The sequence below is a fragment of the Cebus imitator genome, unplaced genomic scaffold, assembly GCF_001604975.1.
Source record: "Cebus imitator isolate Cc_AM_T3 unplaced genomic scaffold, Cebus_imitator-1.0 Scaffold353, whole genome shotgun sequence".
In the NCBI taxonomy this organism is placed as follows: Eukaryota; Metazoa; Chordata; class Mammalia; order Primates; family Cebidae; genus Cebus; species Cebus imitator.
Genome location: NW_016107668.1, coordinates 620,199 through 626,813, shown reverse-complemented (window position 1 = coordinate 626,813; position 6,615 = coordinate 620,199).

Below are 6,615 nucleotides of genomic sequence, written 5' to 3'. Positions count from 1 at the left end.
TTTGGGTAGGTTTTTAAAAAGAATTCCAACCATTCTGTGTTTTTTGATTGGAGAGTTTAGTGCTTTTACATTTACTACTATTGATAAGTAAGGACTCACTCCTGCCAGTTTGTTATTTGTTTTCTGGTCTCTTCTTCCTACTGTCTTTCCTTCTTGTCTTCCTTTTATTGAAAGTTATTTTCCCCGGTGATATTATTTAGTTTCTTGCTTTTCAGTGTCTGTATCTGTTGTATGTTTTTTGGTTTGAGGTTACCATGGGGCTTGCAAATACTATCTTATAACCCATTATTTTAAGCTGATAAAAATTTAACACTCTTTTCGTAAAGAAACAAACCAACAAGCAAAAATAAAACTAATAAAAATTCCGCACTTTGTTTCCACACTTCTTTTGTGTTTTTTATATTCGCATTTTATTGTATTGTATATGTCTTGAAAAGTTGTTGTAGTTAATATTTTTGATTGGTTCATTGTTTAGTCTTTCTTCTTAGGATAAGAATAGTTTACATTACCACACAGTGTTACAATATTCTGTGTTTTTCTATGTACTGACTATTTCCAATTAGTTTTATGCCTTCAGGTGATTACTTATTCCTCAGTAACATCCTTTTCTTTCTGATTGAAGTACTCCCTTTAGCATTTCTTGCATAACAGGTATGGTGTTGATGAAATCTCTCAGCTGTGTCTGTGAAAGTCTTTATTTCTCCTTCATGTTTGAAGAATATTTTCACTGGGTATACGATTCCAGGATAAAGTGGTTTTTGTCCTTCAGCTCTTTAAATATGTCATGCCACACTCTTGTGGCCTGTAAGTTTTCCACTTGAAAGTCTGTTGCCAGATGTATTGGAGCTCCATTGCATGTTGTTTCTTTTCTCTTGCTGCTTTTAGGATCTTTTCTTTATCCTTGACCTTTGAGAGTTTGATTATTAAATGCCTCGGGGTAGTCTTCTTTGGATTAAATATTGGTGTTTGATAACCTTCTTGTACTGGGATATTGATATCTTCTCAAGGTTTGGGAAGTTCTATGTTTTTACCCCTTTGAGTAAACTTTCTACCCCATTTCTTTCTCTACCTCTTCCTTAAGGCCAACAACTCTTAAATTTGCCTTTTTGAGGCTATTTTCTATATCCTGTAGGCATTCTTCATTGTGTTTTATTCATTTTTTTTTTTGAGATAGAGTCTCGCTCTGTTGCCAGGCTGGAGTGCAGTGGTGCAATTTTGGCTCACTGCAACCTCCGTCTCCCAGGTTCAAGTGATTCTCCTGCCTCAGCCTCCCTAATAGCTGGGATTATAGGCATCTGACACCATGCCAGACTAATATTTGCATTTTTAGTAGAGACAATATTTCACCATGTTGGCCAGGATGGTCTCAATCTCCTGATCTTATGATCTGCGTGCCTCAGCCTCCCAAAGTTCTGGTATTACAGGTGTGAGTCACTACACTCAGCTTATTCTTTGGTCTCTTCTGAAGGTCTATATTCAAGCAGCTTGTCTTCAGGCCCACCAAGTCTTTCTTCTGATTGATTAATTCTGCTATTAAAAGACTCCGATGCATTCATCAGTATACCAATTGCATTTTTCAACTCTAGAATTTCTGCTTAATTAAAAAAAATTATTCCAATCTCTGTTAAATTTGTCTGAAAAAATTCTGCGTTCCTTTTCTGTGTTATCTTGAATTTCGTCAAGTTTCTTCAACACAGCTATTTTGAATTCTCTTTCTGAAAGGTCATATCTCTGTTTCTTCAGGATTGGTCCTTGGTGCCTTGTTTAGTTCATTTGGTGAGGTCATGTTTCCCAGATGGTGTTGGTACTTGCAGATGGTTGTCTGTGTCTGGGCATCGAAGACTTAGGTGTTAATTACAGTCTTTTCAGTCTGGGCTTGTTTGTACCCATCCTTCCTGTGAAGGCAGTCCGGTATTTGGGATGACTTAGATGTTATTATCTAAGCTGTACCTGATTTAGAGGGTACCCCAAGCCCAGTAGCACTGTGATTCTTACAGACTTGTAGAGGTACCGTCTTGATGGTCTTGATAAGACCTGGGAGAATTCTGTATATTTTCAAGTGGAGACTCTTGTACTCCTCCCTGACTTTCTCTCAGACAAATTGAGTCTTTCTCTGTCTCTGTTCTAAGCCACCTGAAGTTGGTGGTGGAAATCACCATGTGGCTACCACCACTGGGTCCACACTGGGTCAGACCTGAAGGCAGTACAGCACTGGGTCTCACCCAGGGCCTGCGGTCATCACTCCCTGGCCCCTGCCTGTGTTCACTCAGGGCCTGAGGCTCTACAATCAGCAAATGGCAAAGCCAGCCAGCTGTGTGTCTTCTTCCCAGGGTGGCGAGTTCCCCAGGCCCCAGGTGGGTCCAGGGGTGCCATCTAGGAGCCAGGCATTAGAGGTAAAAACCTTAGGTGTCAACCTGCTGGTCTATGGTACTGCAGCTGACCTGGCATTCAAACTCTAAGACTCAGCCCTTCTACTCTCCCCTCCCCTTTTCACTTCATGGCCACTGCCACCACAGGCCCATGGGGAATTCTGCCAGACGACTGCCAATGCCCCTCAAGGCCCAGTGGCTCCGTAGTCAGCTTGTGGTGAATGCTTCCTGGCCTGGGACTCGCCCTTCAGGATGGTGGCCTCCCCTCTGGCCCAGGGAAGGCCCAGAAATGCCATCCAAGTGCCAAGTCCTGGAATGGGGATCCCAAGAGCCTATTTGGTGCTCTACCCCGCTGTGGCTGAGCTGGCACCTAAGGTATAAGACAAAGTCCCCTTTACTTTTCCCTCTGCTTTCTCATGCAGATGGAGTCTTACCCTGTATGCATCGGATGTGTGAATGTTCTGAGTCTTACCTGAAGCCAGTAAGTCTCAGGGCTCACCCAAGGCCCTCAACGTAATATGGGGGTAATACTGCTGGTGGTTTAGGGCCCAAAGGCTCTTCAGTTAGCAGATGGCATCTGCGGCCAGGTCTGGGTCCTTCCCTTCATGGGAGCGGATTCCCCTCTGGCCCAGGGTGTGTCTAGAATTGTCATCTGGATGCTAGGGCTGGAATGGGGGCCTCCCGACCTTGACTGACCCTATCCTGCTGTGGCTGAGCTGGTATTTCAGATGCAAGAAAAAGTCCTCCCACTCTTCTCTCTCCTCTCCTCGAGTGGAAGGAAGAGATCTCTTTTGGAGCCGTGAGCTGTTCAGCCTGGGTTTAGGAGACAGTGATGCCAGCACTGCCTCAGCTGCTCCGCTGGGTGTTTCAGTAGGTCACGTGCTCCCACAGTCCACTGTCTTGGGCCCCGCCCCTCAGGAGGACTCTCCCATGAGGTGCAGTCCTGTGACCTAGAGTGCCTTTCAGGTTTATTTAGATCTCCTGAGCACTTTAGCCCACGATGGCGAGGCTTGCGGGACTCAGGTTCCAGCCACTGGGATCGGTACCTCTCTGGTGCTCCCTCTGTGGGTGGAGATGGGCTGAGTTTGTCCAGTTTTCCTTTCTGCTGTAATGAAGGCGGCACGGAGTTCAATACTCCCTTTCCCAGAGTACAGAAATGCTCTCTGCTCCATGCCCACTGCTGGGGAGGAGGGGTTCTGTGTCAGCAACTAAGCCTGTTCTCTCCACCTCTTCGTTGCCTCTTTCTGTGATAGGAAGTTAGAACCACGTACTTTGAGTGCTCACCTGATTTTTGGTTCTTATGAAGATGCTTTTTCGGTGTGCAGATCGTAGTTAAATTGGTGTCCCTGTGTGGGGGACGGTCAGTGAACCTTCCATTCTGCCATCTTACTCTGCCTCCGATCCTCATTGTGTTTTATCTACTTCATTCTTCTTTTATTCCTTCAGTGTGAAATAACCTTTAAATAACCTCTGAACTAGACAAAATTGCATTTCCATGAAAAAAACCACATCTTTGTGTCTTATTTATAAACTTCCCTACCAAGAACACATTCTATCTTCGATATTTTCATACAGAATTGTTTTCTTTATATCTAGTGTTTTAAATTCCATATATTAACTACAATTTTAACCACTACTAATGAGCAACCCTCATTTCCAGTGAAAAAACAAGAAAATTAGAAATTACAGTTGTTATGTACCAGATGCAGAGCCCAGGACAGAGGACAGAGCTGTGATAATGCCCGAAGGGTTCAGCATTTCCCAACTTGGCCAGGAGACCAGGCTGGGCCGGGGAGGGCGGGGCCGCACTGGGCTTAGCTCTGCCCTGCAGCCTGACGTTGTGGATGCAAGTATTTCCCCAGGCCTCACTGTGGCCGCGTGTCTAGGCTCTAGAATCTAAAGGCTCAAAACCAAGTACATAAGCTCATAGCAAGATGTGTGCAAGGATTTGAGGGAGCCCAGAAGCCAGACCATATAGCACATGGACAAATAAGTGATTTGAATACATGGAAGTATAGTACAGAACACATGACAGAGGCTGGGGGGTGAATGGGTGGAGAGAAAGTAGAGAGAGGATAGAGAGAAGAGGGCTGAGGGTGCAAACATAACGTAAGATGCTATTATATATACATATAATCTATAATGCTTGACAGCAGAGTGGGAAGACCGTGTTAACAAAAAGGTATCATACTCAGGTGGTGGATGCCCCAAACGCCCTGACTTGATCACTAATATATACATATAATAAAATTTCTCATATACCCCATGCATTTCTACAAATACAAAAAATAAAGTAAAAAAATCACAGAAGCAAAAGTATGACTTTAAAACACGTAGTAGAGATGGTATAAATTGGTTTGACCAGTAGACTCTGGCAAAAATGCTTAAAATTCTGAAGACATTTCTATTTTATTATACCAACAATTTTAAAACTAGCTGCATTTATCAAAGATTGCTAGTCACATGAACTTGAAACTCATTTAGGCTTATTTAGTGAATTTGTGAGTGATCATTTATGTCAATTTTGTACCATGTAGACAATATGTAAACACAGAAATGTACTCATGTATACATAAAAATGCAGACAAACACAGATTTTATAGATTAATTTTTAAAATTTTGCCGTGAGACAGGTAAAACTCCCTGGTTTAAAAGAACTGTTGGATTAAACCGTGCCTCCATAAATGTAACAAGTTAAAATTTATCTGTGCCAGATGGTTTAAGTTCCTACTAAGTTTAGAGGAAGCAGGGTAGTAAATTTACTCTCAAACCAGAGAGAATTTAAGCTTTTTCAAAAAAAAGTTTGGTCGTATGTTAGAGACATAGAAGATGTTTAAAAATAGATATCAATACAACAAAATCATAGGAATTCATCACATGCTCTATAAGGAGACCAATTTTAGCCAGATATGTAACTTCCGATTCAGTTTCTGTGTTTTTACTGGATCATGGCGCTCAGGGCAGTGAATAGGGCTGACAAGGCTTTTGCAGTTTCCAGAGCCTAGCACTTTCTATGTGGAAAGCAGGTGGAGCTGGAAGGCAGAGCACCTGGATCCCCAGAAACCAAGGATCCTGCGTCTACACTGAATCCCAGGTCCCCCAGAGCTGAGGCAAAGCCCAGGAGGGAATGCCAGGGGCTTGGCTGTGCAACAGTTCTACAGTGTACCTCACTGCAAGGACGTTTCCTTTGAGGCTGCTGGGAAACCTAATACCAACTAGCCCACTCTGTGATCAGCCTATTCCTCATGAGAATTTTAGACCTTGGTAGCAAGTGTTCCTACAGCCTCCAAGTATCCAAACTGTGCTCTTCTTATCTAAATGCTCAAACAATTAGCCTCACTTCAGAAATAACCATGGAACAACTGTCAGCCACCTCTAAAACTGCAGTGACCTGTCAGCCATCAAACACCCAAAGGTCAGGTGTTCTTTCATAGTGAAAGGTAACCCCTGGCATTCTTAATAGCCAAGGAGATTGGGAAACTCAATGCAAAAGGGAGTGGAACTTCAGACCTGAGAGCAGCCTGCCCAGGACTCTTGGGATTCCACCAGGAACACAAGACCCTAACGATGTGGACAGTAGATGGGGAAGTACGGGGTGGAAGAGTGTGGTTCTCCTGCAAGGGCCTCATCCTCAGGCCTGGATACCCGATGCCCTCAGTGGGAACAGCCATTTCTGCTTCATGCCCCAAAAGTTGTCTTTTGGCCCACTGCACTTCCTATCCTGTACCCATATAAACCCCAAACCCCTGGCTCCAGCAGGAGACGAGCAGATGAAGGACAGAAGAAACGTAGGGAGAAGTTCAGTTGGGGACGGTCGGAGAACTGGCTGCTGAATGGCCAAACTCGAGATCATCTTCCCACTCCATACACTTTCCAGCTCCCCATCTCATCTATCCTGCTGAGAGCCACCTCCACCACCCAATAAAACCCACATTCTCTATCCTTCAAGTCCACATGTAACCCAATTCTTCTGGGATGCTGAACAAGATCTTAGGGTACAGAAAGCTGTGACACTGGCCCACTGCCCTAACAAAAAGGCAGAGGGTCCGTGAGCTGGTTAACACTTAAGGCATCCATGGATGGCAAGGCTAAAAAAGTGCACTGTAACACACGCCAACTTGGGCTCTGGGAGTCACAGACTCCCAGCCCTGGACGCTGCTGTGAGGCTGAAGCCCGGTACCCCAGCTTCTGCGCCTGCCCGTCTGCAAGTTCTCCTCCCACAAGGGGTTTGAGCAGCAGCAGCCAC